Source organism: Marmota marmota, unplaced genomic scaffold, assembly GCF_001458135.2.
Source record: "Marmota marmota marmota unplaced genomic scaffold, marMar, whole genome shotgun sequence".
In the NCBI taxonomy this organism is placed as follows: Eukaryota; Metazoa; Chordata; class Mammalia; order Rodentia; family Sciuridae; genus Marmota; species Marmota marmota.
The window spans coordinates 13,088,933-13,107,918 of NW_025999924.1; the positions used below are offsets into that span (position 1 = coordinate 13,088,933).

General features: G+C 35.3%; 1 protein-coding gene and 1 long non-coding RNA gene across 2 annotated transcripts in view; both read left to right on the top strand.

Moving 5' to 3' along the window:
* Window positions 1-5,616, top strand: part of LOC125615764 — a 25,171-nt gene extending 19,555 nt beyond the window's left edge. The window contains exon 3 of the long non-coding RNA XR_007346357.1: window positions 5,602-5,616. This is a non-coding gene — a long non-coding RNA (uncharacterized LOC125615764). The remainder of the gene's footprint in view (window positions 1-5,601) is intronic.
* Fgf10 (fibroblast growth factor 10) overlaps window positions 1-18,986 on the top strand; it is an 84,262-nt gene that overhangs the window by 54,855 nt on the left and 10,421 nt on the right. The gene's annotated exons all lie outside the window — the stretch shown is intronic.

The window sequence follows — 18,986 nt, forward strand, 5'->3', positions numbered from 1 at the left end:
GAGGGGAGGGGGGATAGTAGAGGATAGGAAAGGCAGCAGAACACAACAGACACTAGTATGGCAATATGTAAATCAATGGATGTGTAACTGATGTGATTCTGCAATCTGTATATGGGGTAAAAATGGGAGTTCATAACCCACTTGAATCAAAGTGTGAAATATGATATATCAAGAAATTTGTAATGTTTTGAACAACCAACAATAAAAAATTTTAAAAAAAATACCTATGCAGATATTTTAGGAGAATACTACCATTTAGACCCACTCTATCTATTTCATCTGAGAATATCTTCTCTTATCTGTTTTATAATGAAAGAATGTCTCTCAATCAATCCTAGTAATATTAGTAGTACACTCATGTTTATATTCCAAATGTGCTTTTAATTTTCTGAAGCAGAGACAAATTTCTGCTGATATCTTAATGCTTTATGGTAGTTAATGCCAAGAGACTTGGACCTGATCTTAAACTGAATATTTCCCAGATGTGTGGTAGTGTGAAAGGTGGAACAGCTAACAAAAACCAACTTCCTATCCATGTTAGACCTACTTAGGTGAATTTTAAGTAAGAATTAATTAGACACTGAGACCTTATGGGCGATCAACTTCACAGCTCCCAGAGATGAAAGCTAGAGGCTTGCTCAGTTGTAACATAAGCCATATGTTGAGAAAGAGAAGTATTCATGGCCACTGTCTCCTTGCACCTTGTTTATAATGCTTCTTTAAACTGTCTTTCTTTTGAAAATACAATATTTGGGGAAATGTGGAAATGTTATTTAATAAACAAATAATGTTTAGTTTTTGAACAAGTATTGGATAAATTTTGAAGTAGAAAAAATACATCCAAAATATGCAAATCATGTGGATGGGTTCATAAATACAAAAGGACAGTTTAAGATTGACAAGAGCAAGCACCATCAGGATGGCTTATCCTGAACCAGCTTTGTGTTGGCACATTTCCTGGGGCCAGTAAGATTTTATGTCTCCAGGGGAAGCCAAGATTTCTAATACAAAAAGGGAATTTTAGTGCAAATTCACAGTTGTTTGCCTAGGTTCAGTAGAGCATAAGGAGGAAATGGAACAAGGTCTTGCCAGTTGAGGTTGGCAGGATTCTGCCACCTGAAACAGCTGTTTTGTGTTGGAGATTAGATGGTAATTTTGACTCAATTACTAAAAGACCTGAGTCATAAATTTTAAAGCAAATGTTTCTGATTTGGGTGCATGCTCATTTTGTGATATTTTTCATTTAAATTATCACACAAATATGTGCTCTGGTTTAAGTTGGAGGTGTTGATGAAACAGAAGACAATGATGCTATGTTAAAAGGCTGTGCTCATATTATGTCAATTAATTAGGATAAAGGCTTCAACAAACAGAGTGAAAATTTGACTTAGTGAAGCCAAAAGTAATCAGTGAGTTGTACCTATTTACTAAGAGCAAAGTCTACACCCATAATCCTTCAAATACATCAACAAATTATTCTAGATATGAATCTACTTGAAATAACTTTCCTTTTATGGTCTTCCTTGGACTTTTACAAGTATTTTATGATTTAGATAGACTGTTGGTAAAAGTCGAGATCTCATAGATGACATTACAATAAGGGTCAAGATATTACAGCAAGGATGAAGATCTTATAAATGATATTACAGTGAGGGTTAAGGGAAATGAACAGAATCTGTCTGACAAAGAGTCTTATAAAGAAAGTAAATGATTGTATATTTTTCTGCTTGTAGCAAATTTGCCAGCAAAATTCACTACCAAAAGAGTTTGTGTGTCAATATTTTGCTTCAATTGCAAAGTCAAAAATATCTCTGACTTTCCAATGTTATTTCCTTATATAGTAGTTAGCTAAAAATGGCAATTGAAAAAGCAAGACTATCAGATTCCAGAGCATAATACACTTCTCACTTCACATGTATGCCAGTATTTTTGGAGGGGTTAAATGAAGGTGAAAGAAAAAAAAAAAAAACATAAAAAAACGTTTTCAAGAACAGTCCTTGCACAGTATAGTGTGCATATCCTTGAAGCCTGTGAGTGAGAAGGCATCTAAGGAAAAGACTCTGAAGCTCTCAGAAATCAAACTTGTGTAACTGGACAAGACATGTGGCAAAAACTTGCACAATTAGATCACAGAGCCCAGGACCGCAAGACTAATTAATTATTAGTGGCTGTCTTTGTGAATTGTCAAGTTGGAGAAACAATAAGAGGAGCCGATGACGAGGAAGGGTATGAATAGTTGTGCTTTTTCTAGGAGTCTTTAAGTCTTAACTTAAAGAGAAGGCTTTGTCATCCTCTTCAGAGCTGAAGTGTTGAATGACTGACAAGGCAAAGAGGGATGAGAAGGTTTGTTGACCAGAGGAAGAAAGATAGGATCTCCACCATGTCAGAAAGCTGTTAAAAACTCAAGATGAAAACACTCATCTGTGTTTTAGAGACAACAATCAATTGTTTATGTTTGATATTTGTAGCAAATCTCTATCTTCACTTCCTTGACCAAGTTTACATGGCAAAGATCTGCAGGGTGAGAACCGAGATGTTGGATTTTGTAGTTAAGTTTGTAATTAAGGGAATTAAAAAAAAAAATCTTTTTGAAAAGGTCCTCGTCATTTGCCCTTGTTTAAGGAAAGGGAACAAAATTATCCTTGGCTTTTGTTGTGGTTTAAGAAAGTGAATTTAATAGGAAAAGACTGAAGAGAATAATTCTGGATTAGGCTTCTGATTCTGTTTTGTTCTTTCCCTTCCTATAGCATGCAAGCCACAGTAAGTATTTGCGCAATAGATGGATTTTGCATTCAGTAAGCATCAAAAAATCGTTAATGTGACTTTTGTAGGGTTGCATTTGAACATCAGTCCTTGGGAAACGTATTGACTGCTTTGAGTAACATATAAGCATGCAAAATAATGTGAGGATTTAGTTTCCAGGCTAGAATAAACTACATGGAGAATGAAAGAAAAATTAGGGGTAGTTTTGGGATGGAAGAGGTCACATGCTGCTCTACACTCCTTTCTATTCTGGATTTCTGATTTTACTGCATTGAGTATCCTGAGTACAGCTGCACACAATTTAAGATGTAATTCCTGCCAAGGGAGCATAGTGTCCTTTTTACTATAGCACCCCCTTTTAACTTGAGGATTGAGGCATGGTGAACCAAAAGAGGAACATCCAGCCCTTCTTTCTTCTTTTCTTACTACAGAGGAAAATCAGTTTGACAAGGTTCAAACAGATACCTTGCACTTGAGTTTCTTTAGAAAAATTAATTTATTTATTCAATGAGTATCTCTTGAGCACCTGCTATGGGCAAGGTCCTTGTAGTTCAGCATCAAGTAAGAGAGATGGATGACGCCCATGTAGAAAAACAGAAGAGTCATGCTTTCAGTAAACTAAGAACAAGCTAGATCTCTTCCTACCTCTAGCCAAATTCACTCTTTTCTTTCTTCACTGTAGTTCTTGCTCTAGCCATAAGATCAAAGATCAGACTTTTGACACAACTTGAAATCTCTCTACTGAAAATTTCTCCTTGAAATGCAAATATGCTGAGTTTTTCTATGAATACATAAAGACATGTTATACAGCTCAGCTATAGAATAACTATGAGCTATACATAAGTAAAAATTGATTAATGGAGTTCTATTCCTGAGTTCCCTGCTCTGTCAAATGTTTAAATTTTTCAAGATTTTAAAGGTCATGTCTATATTTATTTCTGTTAAGGGTTGGTTTTTATTTTAATTTTAAGATTTTTTTTTAACCTGTTCTTTTGTATAAGACAGAATGTATCTGTTCATCCATCTACCTACCTATCCATATATCTGTTGAAGAACAATGACTGTGAAACCTATGCCATGTTATGGGTCATGAGTTTGAGTCATTTTGGTAAAATACAGAGACTTCAAATATAGCTCCCTTTAAAAATTAGATTATGACACCAAATTTGACATCCATTTGGATGTCATTTGTAGGACTCTTATATGAAAACAACAACAAAAAAACAAGATTTACTTTGAGTTTTGTCCAAGAATAATCCTCACTGAAATGTTGCAGTGTTTGTATTAAATTAAATTATGTTACAAACAGTTTTTATCTGATCTAGAATTTGCAGAAGAGGAAATATTTGTAATAGAAATTGAAAAGTATGAAACTGTTGGGTGCTGCTGCTCATTCTTCTTTACAGATGTTTCCATTAATTTTATCAACATAACGTGCTACAAAGTCAATCACTACCTACAATTATGTTTTGCCATTTTTAAAAAGTATATTTTTTTAGTTGTCAATGGGCTTTATCTTGTTTATTTATATGTGGTGCTGAGAATTGAACACAGTGCCTCACACATGCTAGGCAAGCAGTCTACCACTGAGCCACAATCCCAGCCCATGTTTTTCAATTTTGATGGTAATATGACAAGTTATTTTCAAATTTGTCCAGTCTTTTCCTGCTTCTGTTTTTTTCCTATTGTGTATCTATCCACCAAAATCTTAATCACCATACATTATTATGAATTAATTCTTTTATTTCAGTTGAATTAAATGATTATCTGACAACAGAAGCTAGTCAAGATTGAGCAAGTCAATTAAAATTTCTTCTTTTAATTTATCATATGCAATAAACAACATAAAAACTTTCTTTTGAGAAGGAATATTTTCTTATTTTGACAGATAATTGCAAATGGAAACCTCTTCAAAATATTATCAGGCTTTATCTGGCTGAACTCATTCATCCCTACTGAAATGAAGTTTAAGATAACTTTTCCTTGAATATTGTTCTTCCAAGTTTTTAAGTTTCATCAATTTTGGATAAAATTTGAATTTAGTAAGTTAAATACAATTAGCATGGTTGAGGTATATATTTTAAGAATTCAAGATATACAAAATCAAGAAAAATTTTCAAGAATGCAAGATACATAAAATCAAGAAAGTCTATTTCATTCAGTGTTTCTTTCCTGTTAACTTTTAGTTTTTGTCTTCTTTTTTATCTCTTCTCTTATCTGGATCCCAGAAATATCTTAGATATATGAGAATTCAAGTATATAGTAGTTGGAACCTATCTTCTACTATTGGATGCTGAAGTTTTAATGTGCTTTATTTAGAAGTTTACTAAGACTTGCACCAAGATGAGTATATACTACCAGGTAACCAACACCTTGCCATCAGTTTTCACTTTGGAATTTTTATCAAATCATGTTTTCTCTAAAATGGCAGGGGCACTTTCTCAAGAACATATCATTTTAAACCAATTTAAGCTTTAGTCTTTAGATAAAATGTGATAATGATGCTGAGATCATTTTATTTCTTTGTACACAGATCATAGTGTGTTAGATAGAATTCACATTGTCTAGGAATTAACTTATAAAGTATTAACTTGTTTACAAAACTATTCAATGAGCATTACAAAAATCTTAGATAATATCCAATTTCCCATGTACATAATCACACACAAAAAAATAATCTTTGTTGGATTCTGATATCATTTCTTAGTTGTATCTCACTAAAAAGGAGGAATACTTCCTCCTTCTGTGCAGTTCAGGTAACAACGTCAGTTCTTAGAATACCTCTAAAGCTCAGTGTCACTCTCCCTCATCATCTGTGCTAGTATATCTGACTCATAGTATTTTAAATTTTTAAATTTTTTTCAAAATATTGAACCCAGAAAACCCTGTACATTAATGTTTATAAAAGTACTCCCTTCAATGTGCTCTGCACATTGGCAATGTGCTTTACTAGTGATCAGAAATGAATCTGTGATGCTGTCCTTCTCCATTGCCAACTTAACAGTTCTGTTTTCTCTGCCATCCATGTGTTGTGCAATGACAGGACACTTTCATGGACTTTGGGGATGAAGTGGTGTCTGGCCTATATGTGGCAATCTCTAGTCAAGAGAGCCATGACCTTAGTATCTTGATTAAACATCTCCTTTAAGCACAGGTCAGAATTTCTTATTGCCAATATGAGTCACAGAATCAGAGCTTATAGCTATAGATGAGGAACAAGTCATTGTTTCAGTTTGTGAAGTAAATGTAAATAGACAAACTGTCTCTGCACAATCAAATCAAGATTCACGTACTATATAGTAATATTTCTATTTCTTAGTAGGTATTAGAATTACCTTCTGTTATAGTCAGCTTCTTCATCATTGTGTCCAAAAGACCTGATGAGAACAAGGTAAAGAAAGAAAAGTTTATTTGAGGCTCAGGATTTCAGAAATCTCAGTCTGCAAATGGGCAACGCCATTGCCCTGGGCCCCAAAGTGAGACAAAACATCAGGGAAGATGGCAAAGGAAAGTGGCTCGGGACGTGGTAACATAGAAGCAGAGAGAAAGCTAGAGCTCCACTCACCAGGGACGAAATATAAACCCCAAAGTCATGCCTCCAGTGACCTACTTCATCCTGTCACGCCCTACCTGCCCACAGTCACCACTCAGTTAATCCATATCAGCCGATTCATACACTGATTAGTTTAAGACTCTCATATCCCAGTCATTTCACCTCTGATCATTCTTGCATCGTCTCACTCATGAGCTTTTGGAGAACACCTCATGTCTAAACCATAACACCTACTTCTTTTTAAGTAACCTTGGAAAGACTTAAGTGGCTAAATTATACATTCTCCCGTACCATGTTAGAAGCTTGTCAGACTTAAAATGTATGTTAAAAGTGAATTATGAGGTTGAACCCTTAAAATTGTTCCACATTAAGTATTTTCCTACTTAAGGCTATTTATGCTTAACTATTTATGAACACTTCAATGCATCAAGTAAGGTTTTTTCTTGTGAAAAACCCACCATCAAAATGTGCTGTGCCAATCCATTTTACTTTTCATTAAATTGAGGAGAAAAAGTGCACTATATTATAGTTACATTAAAGAAATTCATAAAAACTTTAAAAAATGTGGCAGACATTTTATAGCACTATCTTTAGGGTAAAAATCTATATTAATATGGTGGTCATTTATTGAAATATGCCATGCAATAAGTCCTCTTACCCTTTATGTAGTTTTATTTATTTTTTTCTTCCTTTATAAATAAAAAGGAGTGGTAAGACTCAAGTAGAATGAATTGTTTCTGTGTAATGAACAAGATAAATTAGTCTATAAAACATTAAGTAGATATAAAATCTTTGTCTGGCTGCCAATGGTTTGTAAATGTTTACAGAAATCTCATGGTGTGGTAGAAAGAACGGACTAAGTCTTTATCTCAGGCTCTCAGTAACCTTTCCGCAGGTGCTTGGATAAGCCCCTCAGTCTCTCTCCATCTCCCAGGGTTATCTGTTGTAGAAGAGAATAGGACATGAGGCAGACTATCTCCACATTTCTTCAAGCTCTTCCCTTATTTCACAATGTGTTAAGTAGTCTATTCCTAAGCCTTAAGTGACCTGAATTTTTCTTACTGTAGAAGTCTTTCTATTTAGTAAACTTAGTAAAAGTGTTTTGGTGTTTTTTTTAGTCAATTTCATTCATTTTGAGGCTTTGAAATCCATTCTTAAATTTAGACTGATCAGAGGTTTTAATTGCATGTAGATTTCCTCAAAATAATCTACGACTTAATTTGGGGACATGAAAAAAGTATGCAAATTGAGATGCTTGCCAGAGCCTCTTTATCATAGATCTAATTGAGGGGTCAGTTAGCTTCTAGGAGAGAACATATTTCTAATACTATTTTGCTTAGATTGTATGTGTTGTATAGTTTTTTAAATAGATTTTTTTCAGGAAGCAATAACATTGAAGAGATTGTCCCTTATTTTCACATAACCAGCATGTGGAACTGTTCCTATACAGAATGGCAGCTTTCCTTCCTTTCAGTGTTCAATGAGGACACACATGCCATGTAAGGATTGCCTCAGGATTTTTCCCAAAGTGGGAAATGCAGGAGATGTATAACAATAGGGCACATGTGGGGTGTGGAGAGAATGGTCTGACACGAAGCCAAGATTTCTAACTTTTCATCATTTTTATGTGGCTTATTTGTCTAGTAAAGGAAATGGGAAGAAAAAAATAAAACTAATAAAAGATTTATAAAACTTTTAAAAATATCTTTTATGGCAGAGAAAAAAAATTACCTTTCAGGGGGAAATATTTTTAGTAATTAGTCTTTGCATTCTCCTGGTTTTGTTACCATTCAAAAGAATTCTGCCAAACTTTTCTGAAGTTTTCTGCAGCTCTAAACTCTTCTGTTTTGTGCTATTTGCCACCAATGATTCCATTCAAAATAAGAGCAAATGTCAATCAGCTTGGGTCACAACAATGACTTAAACATTTAAGTATTTCCAGTGCTGTATTCTTTCCCCTGGATTGCTGGTAGTTGGGAGTGGGGATGGAGTTTCTATTTCCTGGGCACACACGCTTTTCTAGGTACTTACTTCACCCAAAACTGGATGTAGAATCTTTTTGCACTTTGTGAGTTCAATTTATATTAGCACAGACTTGATACTTAGAAGAACTGCAAATAAATTCCTGTCTTAGAATTGTGTCATTTATGCCTCACTCAAATAAGGCAGAAGGTAAATTTTGAAAACATGTCACTATTACAGTATTGATAGTTGATTGTCTATTTCTTGACATATTTTTGTAAGGTTAAATGGATGAAAAATAACTCTACTTCTGAGGAAAAAGAAATTAGAAAGAAAATAATGAGTGTATGTTATAAAAAGAAACATTAGCTGGCTATCTCCAGATATTGTGGAGTCATAATCACTGTATAGGACCTGGAGTCACATCTCATTCATGATAAAAATACAGTAAGAAATTTATCTTTAACATAATTCAATAAATTACTGACAACTTTAGAATACTGGTCCTAGATTGTCTTGTAAGTTTCTGATACTTTTAATGTTAGGTCACTGGCAATAGTTAAATTACAAAGCAGTCTCAAATTGGCAATTGTTTCAGGACTAGCCAGGGTACTCATCAAAAGTGTTTATCTCGTGACTTAAATTACCATTTGAGAATGTAAAGGCCCTGACTCTTTTACAAACTGGGAAACGTATAGCTTCTAATGGAAAAATGATGAGGATTTTCTAATTCAAGACCTGTTTCTAACTGTAATTCTAAATGAATGTCAAGGTTATCTGAAAGAACTGTGGCAGATAGAGAAACTAAATAGCTCTATAGCATTATGCTGAAAAGGCAGCTGGAGTCTATAATTGTACAAGGTGGATCAGACTTAGATTAATGATTAGCCCACTCTGGTGATTAGCCCATTCTGGTATCTTCCTTTTAAAGATGAGATCATCCTAGAAAAAGTACATGCCTCCAGCTCTGGGTAAAAGGTTGGGGATAAAATTAATCCCTATTGCTTTAAGGAAATTTCATGGCCATGAGAATAACATTAAAGGGGCCATTTAGCCCCCTGAGATTGCCAACACAATTAGCCCTTTGAGAATACCTATAAAAGCAGTTGACGCTCTTATTTTTCCAAATACTTATTAAGGAGAAAAAAAATTAAATTCTGATAATAATCTTATTATAGGCCTTTAAAAACCTGACTAGAGGCAACAGTGCATATACCTGTATACAAATCCCAATCTGTGTATTACACTTAAGTAGATGTTAAGAAATCCCACTCCTGTCAAAACAAGACCTTCAATTCCTTTTGCCTTCATTTCTTTTTTTTCCTTTTGTGTGTGTGTGTGTGTGAGTGTGTGTGTGTGTGTGTGTGTGTGTGTGAAGCTGCTGTCATTGTTGTATCTATTCCTGAAATTTCATTGCCTGAAATCAATATGCTACAAATTCTAATCCTATGGCCCCAACCTAGATGTAATACTAAGTCAAAAATCCAAGCAATATATCTTTAAACAAGCCTTCCAGATGTTCCAGATGGTTCTCATGCAGGCTCAATTTTGAAAGCCACTAGTGACGATGAGTTAACTTGCCACTATTTTGATTTAAGAAACAGTAAATATATATTCAATAGTCACTCTCTGAAACTCCAGGCCACTCTATGAGCCACAGGCCATTAGTTCCAATTTGCAAATGAGAAAGCCAATCTTTCAGGAGTTTAACTGATGTATCCAACGTCACATATTTATTAAGTAGCAGAGCCATGATGACACAGTCAAGTTCTTTTGCTCTCTTGGAGTCGCTCTTTAATTCCCTTCCATTTATGTCTGAACTCCTTTAAGTTCACCACATGAAATGAGTCTTTACTGTTCCTTTTTAAAAAGTTGTGTATGGGGGGTGGGTAAAGAAATAAAATGAGGAAATATGTGGGTAATACAAAAATATTAAATTTATATCACAATTGTGGATCCCATTAAACTCAACATACAGCAATTAGGCACATTTTGACATTTAAGACAATTAAGCCAGATCATAGATGTATTGTTTTAAACATTGTTGAATTAACTAAGTATGTAATCCCAGACAAGTCTAAAGCATGTGGTCCCATTGTAGTCTCATTTGGAGACGATTTTCAGAAAGTTCTTACTCCACTGTTACAGGTGTGACCCCAGGATAAATGACATTTTAATAAATGATATTTTAATCCCAGACAGGTTTAAAGCAAGTCTTAAACTAGCAGACACTAACATAGTTCTGTTGCCCTTCAGCTGTTGCTCTCCATAAGTGGACTTCAATAACCATTCTTCCTTTTTGCATCAAGTACTTGGATTTTGCTGGACAAATGCCACCCATGCATTTGGTGACAAATTTTCACTTCATAATTTCTGGTAAATTTTTAAATATCATGTAATCATCAAAGGGGGGAAATCACTGGGAACTTGTTAAAGGTGACAAGTTGAATATTTTTCTGACAATTGCAGTAGGAGAAAGAGATTGTACAAACTGAGCTCACCCCTAACTAAAACAAAGGTAGATGAGGTTTTCAAAGGAATAAGAGGAAATATCTTATCCATTTTTCTGTTGCTATAACAAAATACCCGAGAATGGATAATTTATAAATAATAGAGGTTTACTTAGCTCATGGCTCTGGAGGATACTGACATTGGTGAGGGCCTTCTTGCTGTATCATAACATGGCAGGAGATATGACATGGCAAGCAGAGACGCATGCTGGCTCAAGTCTTTCTTGTTCTAAAGTGACTGATGCCACAATGGAAGCTTAAATCTCATGACCTCATCCATTAGTAACTATTTCCCAAAGCCCCCCTCCAAAGACCATCAACATAAGAATTTGAGGATTAAGCTTTCAACAGATGAACATTTGGTGGACAATTATGAATCAAGCTGGACATGGTGGTGCACGCCTGCAATCCCACCAGCCTGGGAGGCTGAGGAAGGAGGATCATGAGTTCAAAATCAGCCTCAGCAAAAGCAAGGTTCTAAGCAACTCAGTGAGACCCTATTTCTAAATAAAATACAAAATAGGACTATGCATGTGGCTAAGTGGCTGAGTGTCTCTGAGTTCAATCCCTTGTACCAAAAAAAAAAAAAAAAAGATAATGAAAAATGAGTTTTTCTTCAGTATCACAGAGGCCTACAGTTTATCAGACACCCTAGAGGAAAAGTAGCAATTTGTTTTCTAGGACCATGATTTCCCCAAACTCATGGTTGTGATTAATTTCCATATAATCTTTTCAACTTCAGTGTTGATGAGGATAATTAAAATTAGCAGATTATTATAATTTTTATAACATAGGAAGAATTACCATATTTGTTTTATCAATAAAGTAGATATTTTTATGTTTGCCCCAGAATTATAATGTGCAGATGGTTACTCTCTGGTGTACAACTGAGAATCTATAAAAATAAATAAATATATAAACAAACCACAGGGTTATACACAAAAGTTCACATCCTGTACTCTGAATGGAGCTGCATCAAATCTTGCTAATAGTTGTGACTCAATTCTAGCAGGCTTCCTTACTAATTTATCAGCTTGTTTTAATGTAGTTACTCAGGAGCTTCTGAGAGCTTTCTGCTCTCACAGCAGAGAAAATCATCATAATAAATTGCTGATGACCTTGAGTCATCAAGAAAAACATTAAATTGGATTAATCTCTATATATGAAACAGGAAGTAAGTGACCATAAATATTGAAGTGCCAAATTATTTTTCTAAAAAATAAATCATATCTGATTGCAGGAAAACTTCAGTTACACAGATCTATATGGCAGTTAATTTCTTCATTTTGATGAAATAAAGCTTTTCTGAAATGCTTTTGAAGTCTAACAATCTAGTGTTTGTTACAATATGGAGAAAAGGTGAAACCCGTTTACCATTGCCTTCATCATGTTGTTACTGTGGAGTTCATTCTGTAATGATGTGGAAAAAGAGAAGGCTTTGGATCCAAACACCATATTTACTGGATCCAAGGGAGGTCTATGTTTGGTCAGATCACTTAATTTCTCCAAGACTTGGTTTCAAAACTTTTAGAATATAATGCTTTCCTCTGATGAATTCAAAAAGATTGAGACATGAATGAGATAAAAATGTATATAGCATATGAGAGTTACTGTGTATCAGTTCCTTGTTTTTGTGCTGTCTGTTCTTTAAATTTGTTCTACCCCAAATGTTGTATTTTTCTTAATTAAGAATCAATGTCCTGCCAGGTGCAGTGGTGCACATCTGTAATCTCAGAGGTTCAGGAGGTTGAAGCAGGAAGATCACAAGTTCAAAACTGCTTCAGCAACTCAGTGAGGTCCTAAGCAACTTAACAAAAGCTTGTCTCAAAAAATGAAAATTAAAAAGTACTAGGGATGGGGCTAAGTGGTTTCGGACCCCTGGATTCAATCCTGGTACCAAAAAAATTTTTTAAAAAATTAAAGAAAGAATTATTGTCCTCAGAATCAAGAAATTCATACCAAAAATAGCCTTTTTGTTCATGCTCAAGACTCCTTTTATTATAATCATAATAACAAATTGTTGAAGAACAATATATACATTTAAAAAATTTAAAAAGCTTCTATATTTATAATAATCTATCTATCTACAGCTGATATCAAATATTTATATTTTATATTTCACTGTCTTTTCCTTTGAAGCATATCACATTTTGACATTTTCTTTTTCTTTCGATTTCACTGTATTTGCATATAGAATTAATTCATTTGAAAAGTTTACAAATATGACTTTACTGTCAAAACAAAAATTCTGTATGTGGTGAATATTCAGTTTTTCCCTACTTGGCCAGTCATTGAACGGATCATTCATCAATTAATTTTATTTCCAAACAATGAATATATATTAAGCATACACAGGAACTATGTTCTAGTAACAAATAAAATGAAGATCATTGTGATTACTATGATTCTTTAAGGAAGATACACAGTGAAGAAGATAAACCCACAGTGATTCTCAGCATAAGCCCAAGTTTGAGAGAGCTAGTGTCACACCAGTGGGTACAGCCAACTACTCTCTGACATGTATACTGTAAATGTAAGAACAACCCCAAAAGCACCATTGGTCTTTCTATATTAGGATAGAATAGGTCAGTTTGGGACTCTGACCACAATTCACTAGAGAGATATGTTTAGTTTAAAAGATTGGGTTTGTGTATTATGTTATACTAATCATGATATATTTTCATACAATGACTAAAACCATCAAACTACATGGCATTATAATCTATTTTGAGTTAAAATGTTTAGAGAAAAATAGCAGGCATGACTGGTTCAGGATTCATGAGGCTCTGACTTTTATTGAGCTACTTCCAAGTTTCCCAATAATTTATTTTTTAAAGTACATTCCTCACCCCAGAAAGCACCATCACTAGTCAGTGAATCAGAACCCTTAGTTGTAGCTGGAGTGGCAACCACAGAGTGTCACAGGGGAGAACACCAAGTTGTGTGTCAAGCACACACTGACTTATTTCTCTCTTCCACGCCCTTTTTCACTCATACACTTCTCTCTGCCTGGAATATTCCTCCCCTACCTCCCAAATCCTCATCTCTTCAAACCATACCCCTGAAAAGTTCACCTCAAATACCACCTTTCTCCTTCAGGACGATTTCCTTACTGTTAAAGCGATGACAACACATTTTGTCTCTCAATGACTATGAAGACATTTTCTTTGAACTATAATTAATTGTTTTCTGTCCTCATCTTACCTACCTTTAAAATTCCTTGAACACGTTAGCTTCCAGGGTAACTTTCTCCTTCGAGATTCCCCCTCCCCCTCATTGGCACAAAAGGAGAATATAAAGGGCAAACACAAGTTTTATTTAACAGAATGGATATAGACAGGGTTCTAGAAAACTAGATGTGAAAAATAAATGCAACCCCCCTCCTATCCTTTCCTAGATAAACAGAACATGAGTACATAATGAAGTTCTAGAGATCAAGTAAATTAATTTGAAAATGTATTAATCACTAACGTGCAGTGTTAGTGTTAGTTCTCATTATGACGGATGAAAAGACAAGACAAAGACACAATCTTTGTCATCTCCATAAGTTTGCCTTAGAGCCCCAGCCAATAGAAACTGCCTCATCTTTAGATCCACAGTTTCCCTGTCTTTGTCTTGGCACCAACTATCACATAATAGGTTTTATGGTCATTCTCTGTGTATTTATCTTTTGTTCTCAATAGAACATACATTTTCCAGAAAAGAGTCATAACTTATCTGACTTTGTATTTCTAGTCCCTAAGAAGAGTGCCCTTCTCCTCGTAGGTCTTCCTAATTGTTTGAACTATACTGTCTAGAAACCCTTAAACAGATTTACAACACCAACTGGTGAATTCATCTTTTGAGGGACAACAAAACTGAAAGGGCTACAACTAAATATGAATCACAGAATTCCACTATGAGAATATGTCTTTAAATTTACAGAATATCTAATTTACATGATTGAGAAGCACAATTGTGTTTCCTTTTATTGGTGATATAATTTGCAGTTGTTATTTTCTTTCGGTAACAAAACAGTGCTTTTAAAAAAACTTTCAATTTTTGAGATAATTGTAGAAGCACAGTAATTGCAACATAGGGATTTCCAGTGTGCCCTTTTCTCACTTTCCACCAGGAGCCTCTTTCAATGGGCATTTCATTTTACATCAAAGCATGCTCACATAGAATTACAGGCTATTGGTCTAACAATCCTCAAGCAAAATTTCAGAGATGCTTTCCAAAAAATAATTTTATAAGTGAACTTGATCATCTTCACCAAAAAAGACTAGAGAAAACAGGAGGAAAATCTATATGAAAAGTAGAGAATCTAAATGAAAAGTAAAGTAGGAACTAGTCTCAGTCCCTCAGAAAGTTGCTTTCACATTCACAGATGTTTTAATAGATGCAGTCACTGTCCACTACTCACATGACCATTGTCATGAGCAAGCTATGCCATCAATATAGACCAAACACATATGTGTCTTTCCACAAAGTCATAATTTATTGAATAACAATGAACTCATAGACTCCACCACTTTCAGTGGAGGTGATTCACTGAATACTTGTGGGTCACCTGATGGGCATAAGCCCAGCCATCACAAATTCATTTGTTCTATTTCAGTCTTAATTTTAATTTCTTAATTTCTAATGTCTATAACATTCAAGTCACATTATACCTAATTCAGTGGTACACACACACACACACACACACACACACACACACCTACATATATCACAGAAAGGATTAAGGTAGCCATGGGGTTATAGGATTCTGTACCCAGACTGCAGGCAGAGAGAGAGATGAGTGCAAAAAGTCAAAGCATCACTGCAGGTGGACAGATAAGGGTCTTTTTTAAAAAATTTTTTTATTGTTGGTTGTTCAAAATATTACATAGTTCTTGATATATCATATTTCACACTTTGATTCAAGTGGGTTATGAACTCCCATTTTTACCCCGTATACAGATTGCAGAATCACATCAGTTACACATCCATTGATTTACATATTGCCATACTAGTGTCTGTTGTGTTCTGCTGCCTTTCCTATCCTCTACTATCCCCCCTCCCCTCCCCTCTTCTCTCTCTGCCCCCTCTACTGTCATTCATTTGTCCCCCTTGTATTATTTTTCCCTTTCCCCTCACTTCCTCTTGTATGTACTTTTGTATAACCCTGAGGGTCTCCTTCCATTTCCATGCAATTTCCCTTCTCTCTCCCTTTCCCTCCCACCTCTCATCCCTGTTTAATGTTAATCTTCTTCTCATGCTCTTCGTCCCTACTCTGTTCTTAGTTACTCTCCTTATATCAAAGAAGACATTTGGCATTTGTTTTTTAGGGATTGGCTAGCTTCACTTAGCATAATCTGCTCTAATGCCATCCATTTCCCTGTAAATTCTATGATTTTGTCATTTTTTAATGCAGAGTAATACTCCATTGTGTATAAATGCCACATTTTTTTTATCCATTCGTCTATTGAAGGGCATCTAGGTTGGTTCCACAGTCTTGCTATTGTGAATTGTGCTGCTATGAACATCGATGTAGCAGTGTCCCTGTAGCATGCTCTTTTTAGGTCTTTAGGGAATAGACCGAGAAGGGGAATAGCTGGGTCAAATGGTGGCTCCATTCCCAGCTTTCCAAGAAATCTCCATACTGCTTTCCAAATTGGCTGCACCAATTTGCAGTCCCACCAGCAATGTACAAGTGTACCCTTTTCCCCACATCCTCGCCAGCACTTGTTGTTGTTTGACTTCATAATGGCTGCCAATCTTACTGGAGTGAGATGGTATCTTAGGGTGGTTTTGATTTGCATTTCTCTGACTGCTAGAGATGGTGAGCATTTTTTCATGTACTTGTTGATTGATTGTATGTCCTCCTCTGAAAAGTGTCTTTTCAGGTCCTTGGCCCATTTGTTGATTGGGTTATTTGTTATCTTATTGTCTAATTTTTTGAGTTCTTTGTATACTCTAGATATTAGGGCTCTATCTGAAGTGTGAGGAGTAAAGATTTGTTCCCAGGATGTAGGCTCCCTATTTACCTCTCTTATTGTTTCTTTTGCTGAGAAAAAACTTTTTAGTTTGAGTAAGTCCCATTTGTTGATTCTATGCAACAAAATGAAGCTGAATCCCTTTCTCTTGCCATGCACAAAAGTTAATTCAAAATGGATCAAGGAGCTTGATATCAAATCAGAGACACGGTGTCTGATAGAAGAAAAAGTTGGCTACGATCTACATACTGTGGGGTCGGGCTCCAAATTCCTCAATAAGGGTCCTAATGAACGAGTTCCACAGTGTTGCCAAAGCAAAGGGTCTGGACGGATGGCACCTTCAGTTTCAGGATATAAGCTTGGAGTTGGCTGTGCACTGTCATCAAGGGCAGGAGAAACTGCACCATGCTGAAACCCAAAGGGACAGGAAATTGGATATTCCTTGCTGTGGCAATTTTCCCAGGCAAGACTCATAAGAAGTGTCCAAATGATAGGATCAGGGTGTCCCCGTGTCTAATCTTGAGGAGTTCCACTTTTTACAGGTCTTGGGGGGAGGTTGTATCTGGTGAGGTTGATAAGTTCCTATATCTGGTGTTCCTTACATGATTGGAATGGCCACAGGTCCGTGTGTTCTTGATTTGGTTTGAAAAACTGGCACATATAAAATTATTTATCAATTTGTGCCTTCTGGTTTTGCCAGGCAGATGGTGGTTGTTTACTTGTACAAACAGGATATAGAGTCATTTTACCTTGGCACTTTGACTCAAATCAGAGTAGCTCATGATAAAGTACAACTTCAAAAAAGGGAGTAACTCAGGGTTTGGCAAGCCTGAAATTACTCTTATGCATTGTGAAGTAACTCAGAGCAGGGCACAGCCTACTCTCCACAATCGATTGTAACTTATCAATTAATTATAATTTGTGGTGCACCCAAAATATTATTTCTGGGATTCAAAAGGATCTTAAATCACCCAGGACTTCCCTTTTTATAGTTTGAAGCAATACCAAACCTTTTCAACTTCAAGGAGGTAGATAAGCTCATTGGATTTGAACACTAAATAATGTATGCATGTATCAAAGCATCACAAGATACCCCATAAATATGTACAATTTTATGTAATAGTTTAAAAATTAAACTTTTTAATAAATAAATAAACCTTTTAAGGTAGCCTGAACCATTGCAGAGTGCGAGCAGGGGAAAAAGTTTCATTGAATAGGTTGATTTTTTGAATACCAACTTCCTAGCAGGGGCATAACAGAAAGAAATCTATAGGTAACAAACAACCCAATCAATAAATGAGCTAAGGAACTGAACACACACTTCTCAGAAGAAAATGTACAAATGATCAACAAATATATGAAAGAGTGTTCGACATATTCAGTAATTAGAGAAATGCAAATCAAAACTACTCTTAAGATTTCATCTCACCCCAGTATGGCAGTTATCAAGAATACAAACAACAGTAAGTGTTAGAGAGGATGTTGGGAAAAAAGTACACTCATATATTGCTGGTGGGACTGCAAATTGGTGCAACCACTTTGGAAAGCAGTGTGTAGATTCCTCAGAAAACTTGGAATGGAACCACCATTTGACCCAGCCATCCCATTCCTTGGTCTATACCCAGAGGACTTAAAATCAGTATACTATAGTGACATAGCCACACCAACGTTTACAGCAGCTGAATTCACAACAGCTAAACTGTAGAACCAACCTAAGTGCCCATAAACTGATGAATGGATAAAGAAACTGTGCTATATATACACAATGGAATATTACTCAGCATTAAAAGAGAATAAAATTGTGGCATTAGCAGGTAAATGGATGGAGTTGGAGAATATTATGCTAAGTGAAGTAAGCCAATCCCAAAAAACTAAAGACTGAATATTTTCTCTGATTAGTGGATGCTGATCTATGATGCTGGGGGGTCATGAGAAGAATGGAGGAACTTTGGATTAGGCAAAGGGGAAGGTGGGGAGGGGTTGTGGGGATAGGAAAGATGGTGGAATGAGATGGATATTATTACCCTAGGTACATGTATGATTGCATGAAGGTGCATCTCTACACTGTGTACAACCAGAGAATTGAAATGTTGCACTCCATTTGTGTATGATGAATTGAAATGCACTTTGCTGTCACATACAACAAAGTATAATAATAATAATAATAATAATAATAATAATAATAAAGATTGCACTGAGTTTATAGGTCAATTGGGAGAAATTTGACATCTTAAATAA